The sequence below is a fragment of the Nannospalax galili genome, unplaced genomic scaffold, assembly GCF_000622305.1.
Source record: "Nannospalax galili isolate Female #2095 unplaced genomic scaffold, S.galili_v1.0 scaffold461, whole genome shotgun sequence".
In the NCBI taxonomy this organism is placed as follows: domain Eukaryota; kingdom Metazoa; phylum Chordata; class Mammalia; order Rodentia; family Spalacidae; genus Nannospalax; species Nannospalax galili.
This window is the reverse complement of record NW_008349975.1, coordinates 5,818,602-5,835,693: the sequence shown is the minus strand read 5'-3', so window position 1 is coordinate 5,835,693 and position 17,092 is coordinate 5,818,602.

Here is a 17,092-nt window from a genome sequence, read left to right as displayed (position 1 = left end):
GCCATTTAATTTACTACGGAGAACTGGAGACTGCCTCATCCAAAGTCAACTCTGCTCTCATGCAGGCAACTGAATACAGTGGGTCTCTCTCTCTCTCTCTCTCTCTCTCTCTCTCTCTCTCTCTCTCTCTCACACACACACACACACACACACACACACACGCAAAGTAGGAGGGGAATTAGGGAAGGGAAAGGGTTGAGGATAATGTGGAGGGGATCTTTGATCAAAGAACACACAGAACTTTGTGTGTGTTTGTGTGTGTGTGTGTGTGTGTGTGTGTGAAATTGAAACGCAGAGAAAGAGGGTCCCCTAGGGGATTCTTAGTCTCATTCATAAAACAATTTAAAAATGGACCCAAACAGAAGCTTTTACAATTTTATTAGAATCTTAAAGAAAAATTCTCAGGCTGGTGAGTTGGTAATCTTGGCAGTTGCCTTGAGCAGGTGAATAGTGGGAAGAAGGAAAGACAATCACGGAAGCCATGCAGGTGTAGAGCCTGCATGGAGGTCAGACACATGGCTGAATCGCAGCGACATGGCTGGGAGAAGGAAGCTTTAGAAAAAAAGTAAAGAAATACAAGATGCTAGGGGCAGCCCAAGGCCTTAAGGAAAGCTTGTTTAGTAGGAAAGGCATGAAGAAGAAAAGGAGAAATTATGCTTTCTTAAGAGTTCAGGAAAGCAGACAGACTTACGGAGACCTACATGGCTGTGGCTGGTCTAGAAGTTTTGCAGGGATCTGAAATATTTACAGACAGGAAATATTCACTACCTTATTAACACACCAGGTATTCTGTCGATCTATTTAGAATAACTTAAGGTGACCCTGCCTTCCTGGGAGTGGTTCTATCACCAGGTAATTGACCAGTGTGACTGGAAAAGTAGGTTCATCAACAGATAGACTAGACAATTTTATAGTCTGGACTAGTTCAATTTATGAGGCTTATTGATATTCTAACAAAATTATGAAAGAATAATTTGTTTTTGTTTTTTTTGTCTTTTGAAGCAGGGTCTCCCTGTAGCCCCAGCTGTCCTAGAACTCACTATGGTAGACCAGGGTGGCCTTGAACTCACAGAGATCTGCCTGCCTCTGCCTCCCAAGTGCTGGGACTACAGGCATGCAGCACGATGCCTGGCTAAGAATAATTTCTTTAAAAAAAAAATTGTTCCAGGAAGGTGAGATCCAGGCAGATTGTGCAATGGCCATATTACTGCAGTGACACTAGCTGGAACAGGTGGTCTTCTGGTCCTCTATGATTCTAGGCTGATTCTTCTGCCACTTTTCTTAGAGACAATATTCTTTTCTTTCACTCACAACAGATAAAAGTTTAAGTTTATTTGATAGCAGCAGGAAATGAAATGTTTGGGAACACTCACATGTGAGGATTTAAGAATGCCAACTCTGGGTACAATATAATCCTTTGGAAGCCAGACATGGTGGCCCATGCCTTAAATCTCAGCAAGTGGGAGGCAGAGTCAGGTTGATATCTTTGAGATTGTGGTCAGCCTGTTCTACATAGTGAATTTCATGAAATCTATTGCTACAGGGAGACCCTGTCTCAAAAAAAAAAAAAAAAAAAGATAAACATAAAACATTGGTAGACCCCAGTGCTATGTGAGAGATGGATAAGATCCTGAAGGCCCTACAGCACTGATATGACAGGCCAGAGTTCAACGTCAAATATCATTCCAGTGGAGGTGTTCAATTTGTTGCCTTTTTAAAAACTTTGTATTATTTTTGAGACTCTCATACATGAGCATTGTATTTGCATTATTTCCATCCTTACAAGTCTCACTCCAACTCCTCCATGCCACTCAACTCCTTCTCAATTTCATGTCCTCCTGTGGAGTGATATTTGATATTGACTTCTGGCCTAAAAACCCATGTGTATGCTCAGGAACTTATACCTGTACAAACGTGCACAAGCACACATACACACACACACACACATAGACACATATACTAAAACTATATGCATTTAAATTTTTTTAGGTCTAAATAATTAAACTAAAAAATATATTCATATCATTTATAATTTTAACTCTTGTGTATCTAATTTAGCCTCTATAAATATTATCAAATTACTCAAGAAATTACAATTTGAAAATGGCTTTATCCACATCCACTGAACATTCTGACATAGGTTTTTCAGAATTATATACCTCTATTCAATCTTCCTGTAGGCAATCTTCATTCAAGCTATAAATGAATTGGTGAAGTGCTAGCTCCTGTATTTTCTAGAATTCACAGAAGAAGTGATTTGATCCTGTATCTCATCTCTTTGTTAGCCTTTTAATGGTGCTCATATATACCTGTGTTAGTAGATCTGCCCACTTGGCATTGAATAATCTCTCAGGGAGCTAGTTGCTGGAGAAAACTGATTCTCTCATCCTTAGTATCTGTTGCCCAAGTTCTCCCAGGGTGTCTTGTGCTATCAGGCAAACCGTATAACACATCTTTACGTGTATTTATTATTGTCATTGGGGGGGAGAGGAGAGTGACTTACAAAGAAACGAGTAACCTGTGCCTACCTCTGTACCACTTGGCTCCAGCGGCGCCTCTGGCAGTGCAGCTCAGAGCCCACCATATCAGACTATTCCTGCACCATGCCCATTGTCACCCCTAGCATTTGTTCATGCCTCAGGGGCCAGTAGTCTCACCCCAGGTCCATTCTGACAGGCCATTCTATCCTTGAGTACGCCTGGCTGCTGCTGCTGCTGTGTGTTCCTCATGCCACCCGCAGCTTGTGACTTCTGTTCCAAAATGGCTCCCAGCAGCCCCTTCAGTAGTCCACCCTCTGCAGCAGGCCCTGCCCTTGGAGGAACTAGCCAATTGGGAGACACTCCACCCTTTCTTCTGCTCTTACAATCTTCCCATCAATCCTCTGCTAAAGTCTCTGAGCCCTGGAGGGGGTGATAAATGTAGGTTGATCTCACTTGCATCATGGAAAGATAGTGGCTTCTTGGGCCTTCCCATTAGTTGTCTTTAGACCGTGACCACTGATCTATCTCAGTGGTGTCTCTTCTACTATAAAGACAAATGAAAGGAAGTAAACACATTTAAACAAACATGAATGTAAATACAAATGCTGTGCTGGATAGCTTTAGTGTCAATTTGACACACCTGGGTTGAGGGAGCCTCAATTGGGGAATTGCCTCCATTGGACTGTGGCCATGTCTGTGGGCATTTTCTTGATTGTTGAGTGATGTGGGAAGGCCCAGCCCACTGTGGGTGGTTCCATCCCTGGGCAGATGGGTCTGTGTTGGATAAGAGAGCAGGCTGAGCAGGGGCCAGGGGAGCAAGCCAGTAAAAAGTGTTCCTCCATGGCCTTTGCTCCAGTTCCTGCCTCCAGGTTCCTCCCCTGTGTTCCTACCTTGGGCTCCCGGATGAACTGTGACCTGGGATATATAATCTACATAAATCCTTTCCTCCCCATGTTGGTAGTGATCAGAGTATTTTGTCACAGCAATAAAGAACAAACTAAAACAAATGCCTAGAAGATATTCCAGTAGGTGTACTATAGTCATTAAATAGTATACTTGTGATGACTTCTCCACTAGGGCCTTTCTTGACACAAGGTGTTGGCCTGGTCTACAGCTCCAGATGTGTGTTCCACCCCTAGGAACAGGCCTTATCCAGTTATAAATTTGTCAGTTGTACATATGCTGGTTGAGCCATTATTGCATTTGCAGGTATTGCTTGGCATGTCCATGGTGTGCAGCACACGGGGTCCATTATTGAGTAGAATTATTGAGTATCTTTTCTTCCACAACCACCTGCATAGCACCTTCTGGCAATATGAAAATTGTCCATTCAGTGGCATGGAGTTTTTTGGCTTAGTCTCAGTTACATCTCTTCTTCTCCCATGCTCACAACATGCACTGTCTTCAGCAACCTGGCCTTACCAACCTTTCTAGTGTACAACCAAGATTAATGGCAAAAGCCTTGGTGAATTGGAGGACCTCTAGGATCTCTCTCTGACCAACGGCTTATAGGGGGGCAACCCACAACTGGTACTGTAGATTTTCTTAACAGTTGTATAGTTTGGGAGTCTCTGTCTTTATCTTACCCAACCATAAAACTCCCAAGAGTCCTACAGCTATTGCTGGACTTTGCTTCTTCAAGTATCTTTCAAATGGGTTTCACATCTGTAAAACACTTGAAGGAAGGTTAACATATATTAAATCACTCATAGACAAGCTCTCATAAAGCATGGAAAGGTTTTGTCCATTCGTATTAACTGTTTTCTCCATAGATCCTTGTTAGGTACCATAGCATGGGTATGAGGCATTAATTTGGTTAGCACTTTACCATTTTTAGTTTTTCATTTTGTGCTTGGGGGATTTTTACATGGAGTCTCTTTGTATTATTTTATTCTTGATACAATTACAGGTGTTAGCTCCAGTTGCCTGACCCTACACTGGGCTAAGGAGGCAGAGGGCTTCTCCTGTCCTCATTGAACTTATTGGTTCCCTGAGTCAGACAGGCAGACAGGCTCTGGGTCTGCCTCCTGACTGTAGCCATATCTGTCATCTTCCCATTGACCACATCAGGTTGCTGGGGGAGAGCTTGGTGGGAAAACCTGCTTCCACCCCTAGTATATCCTTTATCAGAAAAGAAATGCATCTTATTTAATCCTTTTGGGTTCTTAACCACCCCTTGTACAGTTGTTATCCTTCGAATGTTCTTTGTAAATGGTTCTTCTGGCTTTAAAACCTTCCAGAAATGCCTTAGTACCAAATTTGGTTTTCTATCAATTTTTTCTCTGGGGATTTTCACTTGACGTAAGTCTTGCCAAATTTGTCTTCGAGTAACCCAAGTGGACTATTTCTTCAGTCTGGTCTTTTTTATATCTCTTAGAGGGTGTTCTGTTATTTTACAGACATGTTTTACATGTTGGTCAGAATCATTTAGATTTGCCAAAGCCTCTCTCACTTTACAAAGATTCTGTCCCATCAAAGGGCTTGGTAAAACCATTAAAGCCCCATACCATTCTCAAGGTCTCAGTTGAATTAAGCTCTCCTTTATATCTCTGGTGAAGACAGTCTTATCTTGCCCAGTGAACTGGACATTATATATTGCTTTTCTCATTCCTAGTTCTCTCAGTAATGCCTACCCCTCCTTTATAGTCCTCCAGCACCTGCTAATCATGTTAGTCTCCCTTGGTGATGACCATGTATCTTTAATGCCTTCACCCAGTCATCCCATTAAGGACTGCTTTCCCCTGTGTCACCCCAGGTGGAACAGCCTATATCGCAAGGACAGATGGGAGGTTATATAACTCAGCTGTGAAGCTTCTGAAAGACTTAGGCTGACGTCATTTGCTCCCATGTCCCATACTCTCACAAGCCTCATGACCAGGGGCTCTCTGCTTGCTTGCTTGTAAGTTTTTCCTGGTTTTCACACTTCTAGTATCGAATATTTCTTAGCTACAGCACAGTTAGCTATTTTTTTTTCCTTTTTACTATTATCTATCTTTTCCTCTGAGTCCTTGGACCTTACACAAGTCAAAGTGTCCTGCCTTTTCTCTCTCTCCAGCTTTGCAACTGGATCTGCCAGGACTTCCCTAGCCTTTTCAGCTTCCCTTCCCTGGGGCACATCCTTTATTATACAAAGTGGCTGTGCTTCCTCCCTGGGGACTCCGTTTGGGGGCAAAAGATTTTCTAGCCTCTGAATAACCTTTAAAAGAATCTTCACATACCTGCAACATATCCCCACATGTGCAACAAAGCTGTGCCCCATGCTTCTGCATGGTTGGCCTCTTTTTAGTTACAGATTTTATAATCCATTGTATAACCTATGTGACTATCCCTAACCCCATTAATTATATAGGTTTTGATTGGCTTCTCTCCTGGATTTGGGACTCAGAACCCACCACAGGAGCAGCGGGAACAGCACTGCTTTCTGAGACCCACATCCCCAAGGTTGTGGTTCCTTTGTTAGGGTCCTTGACTTGGTGGGTCTCTTCTGGAGAACAAATGCACAAGTATGGAGATGCAAAAATCAAGCAGAGTTTTATTAAACCAGCTAGCTGGGGCCAACCCTCCTTCCAAGACACACAGGTCTGGTTAGAGCAATCGACCCTGAGGCAATTTTAGATAAAGATTATATAGGCTCCCACAACTGTTACACAAAAGCCCGCATTTATACGGCCAATAGTTTCAAAGCAAGCATTTCACAAACCAATAACTTTAAAACAAGAAAAATGTTACAACTCCCTTCAGGTGTCTCAACTGGGGAGAGATGGGTGGTATTGGCCTGGCACAACTCTTTCCTGTTATCTTGTGTAAGCAGACATGTCTACGTGACATGACACAGATCAGGTCAGGCTCCGGGGGGGAGGGCTGTAGCGCTTGCCCCTATCTCTGGATGCCTGTGTCTCCAGTTGAGTTAATTGGTTACAAGCAGTGGCCGGAGAGAGGGATGGAGAGGGGTGGGAGATACAGATAAAGGGTCTTGTCTACTTAGACTGAGAATAAAAGGAAGGAAAAAGGAGGAAAGGAAGGTTTAAAATAGAGAGCGTAGAGAAAAATACAAAACCAGACCCCCCCCTTATTAAGATAATTAGCACAATTATCAAGCACGCGCACCACATCTCACTGCATTCACTCGGACCCGGTCCTTCTTTCCTCAGATGCGCGCTGCACTCACCACTCTCACTTTCGGGATCCCCGAGACTCCTCGTGATTCTCCCAAAAGGTGTCCACTCGGACTGCCTCAAGGTAACGAGCTTGACCTCCTCTTCCTCTGGTGCCAGGTTTCTGCCGATCGGGCTTCCTCCCCAGGGCCGAGACACTCGGACCCTAGGTGCCGGGACTCGAACCCGGACTTCCCTGCTTGGGACTCGAACCCGAGACCAGACACGGGATGGCGATTCCCGCTTTATTCTTGATTTTACAGACACGAGGGAGCCACCCTCGATTTACACTGCCCTGTCCGGAGAAAAGAAACTCTGCCTCTGTTCATCCTTTGATCCCCAGAAGCCCCCCACGAATCCGGGATGAGCCCCCAAAATGTTAGGGTCCTTTCCTCGGTAGGTCTCTTCTGGAGAAGAACAAATGCACGAGTATGGAGATGCAAAAATCAAGCAGAGATTTATTAAACCAGCTAGCTGGGGCCGACCATCCTTTCAAGACGCACAGGTCTGGTTAGAGCGCTTGACCCTGAGGCAATTTTAGGTAAAGATTATATAGGCTCCCACAACCGTTACACAAAAGCCCGCATTTATACAGCCAATAGTTTCAAAGTAAGCATTTCACAAACCAATAACTTTAAAATAAGAAAAACGTTACAACTCCCTTCAGGTGTCTCAATCGGGGAGAGATGGTTGGTATGTGCCTGGCACGGCTCTTTCCTGTTATCTTGTGTAAGCAGACATGTCTACATGACATGACACAGAACAGGTCAGGCTCCGGGGGCTATGGCACTTGCCCCTATCTCCGGATGCCTGTGTCTCCAGTTGAGTTAATTGGTTACAAGCAGTAAATTCAAACAAGTAAATTCAGGCAGTAAATTCAGACAAGCAGTAGACTCAAACAAGCAGTAAGTTCCTCTTTCCCTAACACCTTTATCTGGCCAGACTATGCTAATTTGTAGCCCGAGTTCTCTCAGGGTCTCTTGTACTATCAGGCAAACCATATGACATATCTTTATGGGTATTTAATATTGTGGGGGGTGTGGAAGAGGATAGCAACTTATAAAGAAATGAGCACCCTGTGCCTAGCTCTCACCACTAGCATTCACTCATGCCTCAAGGGCCAGTGGACTTGCCCCAGGTCCATTCTGAGAGGCCATTCTTTCCTTGAGTACATCCAGCTGCTGCTGCTTCATGTTCCCCATGCCACTTGGGGTTCTTGGCATCTGTTCCAAGATGGCTCCCAGCAGTCCCTCAGTAGTCCACCCTCCACGGCAGGACTGCCCCTTGGATGAACTAGCCAATTTGTAGACAGTATCTTAGAAAAGATGACAGAAAGAATCTGAAAGCCAGAGGGACAAGACAACTGACACGAGTTAATGTATTTTAGGCATGATAAGGAAGCTACACCAATGAAATTGCCACAGTGTGATATTTATCAAGATCTACAAAACAATAAAACCAATTGGCATTCCAAAGTGGATGGTAGAAATTTCATAAAGTCCCACATTGTTTTTTGAGGCAATATCTCTCACTGGCCTGGAGCTGACCAGTAGATTAGGCATACTGGCTTGTGAGTCCTAGAGATATGCCTGTCTCCTCCTTCCAGTGCTGGGACTAGTATGTGCTACCAATACCTGGCTTAGGTGCTTTATAGGATTAGAACACAGGTCCTCATGCCTACAAGACAAACATTCTATAGATCAAGATATCTCCCCAATTCTTAAATATGTATTTTTAGGGGAAACACATTAAATGTTATATGACTGCCAAGGTCTTTAGATAGTATAAATATGCTCCTGTAGGCTTAATATGTCATGCTGTGAATTTTTTATACAGATAACCGACTGTAGTGGTCTTTCTTTTGATTGTGGTACTAATCACTAATTACCGTAATATGGATGGCTATAATTTTCCTCCAACATTCTAGCAAGGAAAGTACATTATTGTAATCATAATTTTTTTACTCATCTTAACACTGCTATTAACAAATTGATACAGATTCACAATTCAGAATGGATTGTAATGGAGCCAATATATTTCTATAGAAATGGAGAGCACATACATTTGACCTTTTTGTGACTATTCCCAATTATCAACTGATGGCCTAAATAGAGGTATATCAGTTTTTCAACAATATATTCAACTTTATACTTCTCTTTGTTTAAATTGTGATCATTTTCAAAAGATAATTACTTGAAGTTAGCTTATTTGCAAAATGACCCAGCATTCATCCTCCAAATTCCTTCTATGGGTCAGGCTCTCTATAACCACCAGGTACTGAGGCAAATAATGTGCCAATTCTTCCACCTGTGAATTTATGATATGCATGTTTCTACACTGATGCAGAAGGTCTTGACACAGTGACAAACTTTTTCTGCATCACTAAGGAGTTTTTGTGCTGCATACTGACGGTGATTTCTATGCCTTGCAGGAAATGTCCTGCCATTTCAATTAGAAAAACAGGTGACACCTTGCTGACATTTCAGCAAACACCTAGGACAGTTAGAAATTGAATAAATCATGGACTCTTGGCTACAGCAAAATTCCATCTTGTTTCGAATCTACAAACTCAGAAGAGCCTCATGAAACAAAAGAGCTTTCAAAGGTAGTATTTTTAAAGATATTTATTTACTGCCTACATTGTTTGAAAATGTTATTTAAAATATATTTATAACTAATAAGTACTTGAAATTGAATGTTTACATTTGACAATAAGCATTTTGTATATATATTCATAATTTGTGTTTTTATTTATTTGTGTGTACAGTGTTGATTCCAGAGAACCACATTAGTTATATCTGAATAAAATTTGCCTAACTCCTAACATCCATTTTATAGCCAAGTGCAGTATGAACCCAAACAGCTGAGTTCCTGTTCTTTTATAATTCTTTTGGAACTCCTGAGCAAGACCACCTTGTTCTTTTATTCATAGAGTCTAAACAGCGTGGAATGCAGAAGTAAAAATCAAACACTTAAATTATCAGAGAAGAATTTTACTCTTTATGATCCCTAGACCTAGCCCAGCCCACACAACCACGAAAAGATATTATCAATAAAATCCTATCTACAGTTTGCAACACAGGTGGGCTAATTTTCTCGGCTTCCAATAAATATGCAAAATATATACACTTATGTTCATCCATTGATTTGCTAAGGCTAGAAAGGGTCAAGAGGGATTGAGGATATAAACTCTGCATTACTAGAGGAGCTCAAGGCTTGGTAGACATTTTTACATTATTAATAAGCAAAATAAGTTTAACTTTTATATTGCAAAGTTGACTAAAAGTTATGTCTCAAGACTATGTTCATAGTATAAAAGTCACTGCTACATGTACACATGAAGGTCACTGATATTTCTCACTCCCTGCTTCAGCAAGCCTTGCCTTGCTTGGCTATTATTTTCTACTCCGCACTTTTCACAGTAGGCAGATTTCCTTTTGAAAATACGGATTGTGTCAATCTCATGATTGGAATTATTCGATGATTTCATTTGATTTGGGGTGTGATCTTTGGTTAGGGCTTGCAGACTGTCTCTCAGTTCAGCTTTATGTCAGTGACTTTTCTGGTTTCTTGGCTCTGCCATCTTTAGACAGTCCTTAGTCCTCGTTCTCAGATTCTACATATATACTGTTCCCCCGTGATTAATGCTCTTATATTATTTCCATCCTCAATTCATGTGGCTTTTACCTACAAAACTTCTTTTTAATCTTAATATTTAAAAAAAAATTATTTATTGTCATTATTTTTTATGTGTATGAGTGCATTGTCTGCACGTGTGTAAGTGAACCCATATTGTGCAATGCCAGTGGAGGTCAGAAAAGGGTCTTATATTCCTCTGGAACTGGAGCTACAGATAGTTGTTAGCCACCACGTGGTGCTGGGAATGAACACGGGTTTTCTATAAGAACAACCAGTGCTCTTAGCCACTGAGTCATCTCTCCAGCCCCACTTTAAAACATTATTAATTGTAAAATATTTCACTAGAATCCTTTTTTTTTAAGAAATAACATGATTACATTGAAAAACTTTGTATAGGTTGGAGAATTTAGAAAGGGAATGAATGGCAAACTTGCATTATAGCACAGTGACAAATTTCACATTGTTGTTGAATCTTCATAGTACACTTCTTTTGTCAGTAAATAATATTTAAAAATTATAGTAGATATAGAACTGCAAATTTATATTTAAAATATAGTTACATATTTTTAGATTGAGAATTATATCAGTTTAGTTACTATAGTACATTTTTATTTTTTATTCTTATTTTAATCAAGGTGTAGGCAAAGGCATACTGGTGCTGTAGAAGAGTAAAAAAAAATATAATGGAAAACCTCTTGGTGCCTAGTAAGTGAGATGTGCAGCATCAAGGCCTAGCTATCCAGGACTATGTATGGAGTGAAGACCACAGCTGGCCCTCAGGCAAGGTGGGAGGTACCATTGAGAAAATCAGTCCACCTAAGGCCAAAATCTCCAAATGGCTGTGTGTTGGGAGGGGCACTTGTTCCTCTGAGGGGCAGGGCCTGCTGTGGAGAACGGCTGCTGAGACTTAGCAACACAGAGGAAGCTGCAGAGAGTTAGCAGTGGAGGTAGGAGCATTGTTGCCACCTCCACAGCAGGGGCACAGAAAAAATGGCTCAGGTGTCTTGCCTGTGTGGACAGAGAGGGGGAATTTACTGACCTAGTGTGAGACTGCAGGCCCACGAGCCTTGGACAATGTTTAATGGAGGCTGTGGGTGGGGTTCGAAGGCAATCTGGAGTGCCAGGCCAGTAAGCCACAGAGTAGACCAGGGCACAAGGTGTTCATATTTGTGAGGGGTGGGGTGGTCACTTTTGTAAGTTACTCTAGTTCCCCTACCTTGGATATAAACTATTAAAATTTCAGATAAAATGTTATATGGTTTGTCTAATAGCACCAGTAGCAAGACACCCTAAGAGAACTCAGGAGAGAGATGGAGAACTTCCCTGTCCCCAAGATGGGGTAAAGTCAAAGTTATATGCAATCTGAGACAACAGGGGAGGGGGTTGTGGGGAATACACCCACTCAGAGACGACTGAAACTGCTGCCCAACGTCACTAATTCCTCCATCCTCCACTCTGATACTCCATCAGTCTACCACCAGAGGAATGTGAAACCACGATTCATGGTAGGGGACCACAACTTTGGCTCATGGGAGGGACCAAAGTTCCAGCTCATGAGAGGAGACCACAGTCCAGAAAATGGGAGATAATGACAGCTCCAGGTTCATGAGAGGAGACTATAACTCTGGCTCAAAGGAGGGGACCACAGATCAGCTGACGGGAAGAGACCACGATTCTAGGTTCACAGGAGGGAACCAAAGTCAAGAACATGGGAAAGGATGACAGATCCAGGTTTAAGGGAGGGGACCACAGCTTGTAGTCTCGACTTTGTAATTTCCTTTTCTTTAGGTTTGTTTTTCCCCCTTGAAAATAACTTAAGATTAATCCCTTTTTTATAGTGCTTAATATCTTTACAACAAAACATTTACCATGCTGTATTTCAGGATGAGCAAATGGGGGTGAGTTCTCTGCTTAGCACAATGCCAGGACCCAATGGATGTAACAGGAGGATTTATAGCAGCAGAAGGAATGACAAAGAGGACAGCTGTAGGGAACAGAGGGTTATAACCAAGACTTGGTGATGACCTTTGTTCCCCAGAGGTCCTGTTTCCTCCAAGGGTCAGGGCCTGCTGCAGAGAATTAACTGTGGAGAGTTAGCTGAGGAAGGAGGGGCTTGTAGCACAATCTTGGGATAGAAGCCACAAGCCACCAGGCACACATTGGGTGTGGGGAACACACAGCAGCAGGCATGCTCAAGGACAGAATGGCCTGGCACTTATGGACCTGGGGCAAGACTTCTGGCCCCTGAGGCATGGGCAAAAAAAGGTAGTGGTGACTATGGGCGTGCTGCGGGAGTGATCTGATATGGTGGGCTCTGAGCTGTGGTGCAGAGCTCTGCAGTGTAGAGCTAGGCACTGGGTGCTCATTTCTTTGTAAGTCACTCCCCTCCCGCCCCCACGATAATAACAAATGCACATAAAGATATGTTATATCGTTTGCCTGATAGCACAAGCGACCCAGAGGGAACTCTGGTGACAAAAACCATATATATTACCAGGGAAATACTTCCATCTATTTAGAAAGTCACCATAAAAAAAAAGAAAGGATCATAAATTTCTATTGGTTTGATTTTAAAAGGAAATTCCTATTGTTCATCATTTGTACATGTATATTCAGAAAACTACTACAAACGTTCCTTTGAAATATATTTTAGGATTTCCAGTTTTTGAAATATTTTGTCGTGCTAGTACCATTTTCTTTTCTTTCATGTAAATTGCATTTTTAATATACTTCTTTCCTAGAATTATTTCAATGTTTCAGTGATCAGAAATATTATCAGAATTGTGAGTTTCCCAAAGCTCTGTTTATCAAAGTATTGTTGAATTATGCCTTGTACTGTGAGTGGCAAATCTCAAACTGTTAATCCATTCAACAAGTTATGTCACTTTTGTTTAATTGAAGATGATCTCTAACTTTAGGATCCTGAGCAATTCAGGTCTATGCAGTGCCACTACAGAGACCACAGCTAGTTTTGCTGGACCACAGTAGTATTTATCAAAATCTGTATTGTACTGTACTGGCTTTAATATCATTTTTTAATTTTTATTATTATTATTTTATGTGCATGTGTGTATAGTCTGCATATAGGTAAGTGCATCCATGTCATACAATGCCCGTAGAGGTCAGAAGAGGCTGTCAGATCCCCTGGAACTGGAGTTACAGACAGTTGTTAGCTGCCATGTGGGTGCTGAGATTGGAACATGGGTCTTCTGCAAGAACAACCAGTGTTCTTAACCACTGGGCCATCTCTCCTAGTCCAGGCTTTAACATCTTTTCTTTGGTCACTCCCAACCTCCTCAAGCTTTAAAGGGTTTATATTCCTGGCATTATATGAAAATTTTAGATTTTTTTTTTATGACATTAAAGGAAATACTCTGAAGCTGTTTCAGGGCTCTACTGTCTAAAACAATGTAACTCAATCTTTCTTAGCCCATCTTCCTCTGCCTTTCCTAGCACAGAGCAGACTCTTACCACTTCAGAAGGCTAGCTCCAAACAGGGATAACAGGTTGCTCTGGCTCTCAAAACCCAGCTATCTTATTCTAGATCCAAATCTTGCATATGAGACATATTTTGAATCCTACCTGATTCCTATTCTTACCCAAAGCATGTTCTAGCTCAGCCTTTTCCTCTGTTTTGATACAGAAAAAGGTTTAGATTTACATTTCTCCAAATCTTTTTTCTTATTTGGAATTTTAAAGCCTCAAATTTTGAGCCCATTATGTATTTTTTTGATTCTTCTATGGAAAATCTCCTTTGAGTAAAGTGATGTTTATGAACTAAGACCCAAATAGGTGAGATACCTACTCATTAGAAAATATAACAGGAAAGTGTATTGGCTAATAAAGATAATATTTTACTGCATGTTGATAGGAAATTTTGATATAGTATTTCTTTTGTCACTTATAATTTTTGCCCTTTTTCTTGCTTTTTTGCATATGGTTTTTACATTTAAGAAGAAAAGTAAAAAGTTATCTATACATGACATATATGACAAAATTAGAGTAAATATAAAGTGTCACATAAATATGAAATCATATATTTTCAGGAAATTGGATTATTTCAACAAACTCTCCAATAAGCCATATTTCTTTATCCAAATTCTCACCTGGACAATTCATTTATAGATGTAAGGAAAGGTGCTGAGAAGTTTAGTTCATAAGAATCAGCAAACAGGATAATATTCTATAACTGCCACACTGATAAGTAGGCTAGTGAGCAAAATATAGGTATCCTGCCCTCAATATGTTACGTGAGATAAAGTATCTACTCATTTAAGGTAGTTTGTGGAATTTTTCATATTTGAGCAATAGATGAGACATTATAGAACAAATTTAAAATATAAAATATACCATTCAAACCATAAACCTGCAGCAGGCTGAGTTTGATTTAGTCAGAAAGAGGCCAAATTCATTTGCCCTTTGACTTAGGTTAGTATTTCTTGCATCTGGCTCTTTTTATCTATAACAAGACATTGATGAATTGCTCATTATCACACAAATCTTCTGGGTATAAGAAAGTAAGATTTTAATATGAAGCACCTTTCTCAGCTCAAGTGCAACTATACACAAAACCACGTTTTGTTCATTCCAAATACATTGAGAAATATTGAAAAACAATCCTTTATTCAATCTGAGAATATATACTGAACACCAATGATTAATAACACAATTAAAGAATTAAATTTCCTAAAATATTATGATTTCATATTTGTGTAGCATTTTATCAAACAGTATTATATAGCATACATTCTAACGTTTTACATGTAGTTGTATGTCTATAAATCTATTGTTTTGAAAGAATGTACTGACCTTTTGTGTTCCTGGCCCTTTACTCCATCCCAGAATAGAACTGGGAAAATGAACAGCAGACCCCAATCTTATCTGAAGCAATATTGGCAACTGATTGCTGCTAGGTGAAGAAAAGCTGATCTTCTTAAAACAAGGGACTCTAGATAGGTTGACTAGATTCAGTGGATGGACTTGCACTGGCTAACAACTGGGGACATTGATGACACAGTGGGCCTTAACAGGGATGACAAAGTATATGGGCTCCAGTGGAGGGGGTGCTATGGGAGGGTGCCAGTGGGAATAGTGGTATAAAGATGTTTACCATTGTTTGAGATTCTGTATGAAATACACAAAAAATTCAATAAAAACAAATGAGTTAAAGTTGTTTAATCCCAAAAAGTCAAGATAGGAGTTAATTGGATGCTAGGTCCTTGCATAGGGTAACCAGCTGCTCAACCTAAAAGAACCTGGAGGCCTACGCAGACTCCTTTCAGCTCTTACTCGTATTTCACATGCTAGGCCTATGCTCAAACTATGTTTCATATAGAATACCTTTTGTTGCAAGACTCTTAAGCCCAAACAAAGCAATTGGTATGTTACAGAGTAATTTGACCCTTAAGCACATTGACTAGCCAATCAAGTGATGACTGATGTTAATATTTCTCTTTGCACTCATTAGCTGCAAATAGAATCTTATAGCTTTTGGTCTTACTCAAACACTGAATAAAGAATATTTTCCAAAAGTCAAAAAAAAAAAGAATATACTGAGTAAACTTGAAAAATGGACAAAATCAGATAAGTACAAGAGTTCTCTATTTTTCTATTATAAAATACCAATGATAATTTGTGTGGGCTTCTAAAAATCATTTTACTGATCTTTGTAGGTAAAATCCTATTTTCTTAAAAGTGAATCAAGATTATCTGTGCAATTAAAATTGTTATGACTCATTGGGCCTAGTGACACATGCTTTTAATTCCAGCACTCAGAAGGCAGAGGAAAACAGAGCTCTGTGAGTGTGAGGCCAGCCAAGGCTATAAAGTGAGACTTGAGTTAAAAAGAAAAAAAGAATCCCGCAAATTGATATGCTCAATGCCTGTGTTCCTCAGACTCTATACTGCCATACCCCAAGATTGTTGGGAGATGATGTTTTATGGAAATTTCTAGGTCAGGAGGATGGGTCCTCAGTAATGAATTCACTGTTCAAAAAAGTAGACTAAAGAGAAACCCATTGTACCTTTACCATATGAGGATTCAAAACAAGGTACAATTTATAGACAAGGTGTAATCTTCTGTAAAGCAGAGAATGGTCTCTCTCCAGGCCATGATCTGCCAACATTTTATTTTGGCCTCCTCAGTCTCTACAGCTATGAGAAATAAAATAGTACTTGCCTCCCTCATGCCTGCCCCTCTTCCTGACCTTCATGGTCACTGACGCCACAGTGTTAAGGTGGAAATGGAGGAACAGAATGTCCTCTGAAGCACCTTGAGGACATACAGCAGAGATGTCCCCATGAAGGCCAGTGGTAGGCAGCAGTGGTATTGGCCCTCCTTAGGTCCCTGGAAGAAAGCTTGCAACCTACAGAACAGCAGCTGCGACAGCAGAGGCCTAGCCCCCAGTATATATCTTTCTCTGCTTCAGCTGTAGACAGGGAAGGTGAGGCAGCCAGAAATACTGAATGGATTCTGTGACCCAAGAATGGGAATTCTCTTCACCAGAGCATAAAGACTGTTAATCACCAAGGGCACAAAAACATCATTGTTGAATTGGATAATGAAGGGAAAATATCATTTACAGATTTTCAATGAAAGAAACTGTACACACATCACCTAAAATTGGCAGCAATTTGAAAGAGACTAATAAATACACACTTCCTTATGTGAGGCACTGGTGGCCAAGAATCCCTTAAGTCTTCCTGGAACACTTACTATAGCAACACACAGTTTTTAATAATTGTAGACAACACAAAGAAAGGATGTCTGTAACTAGGAATGAATTCTATACAACGTTAGTGTGTAGGAACCTAAAGAGA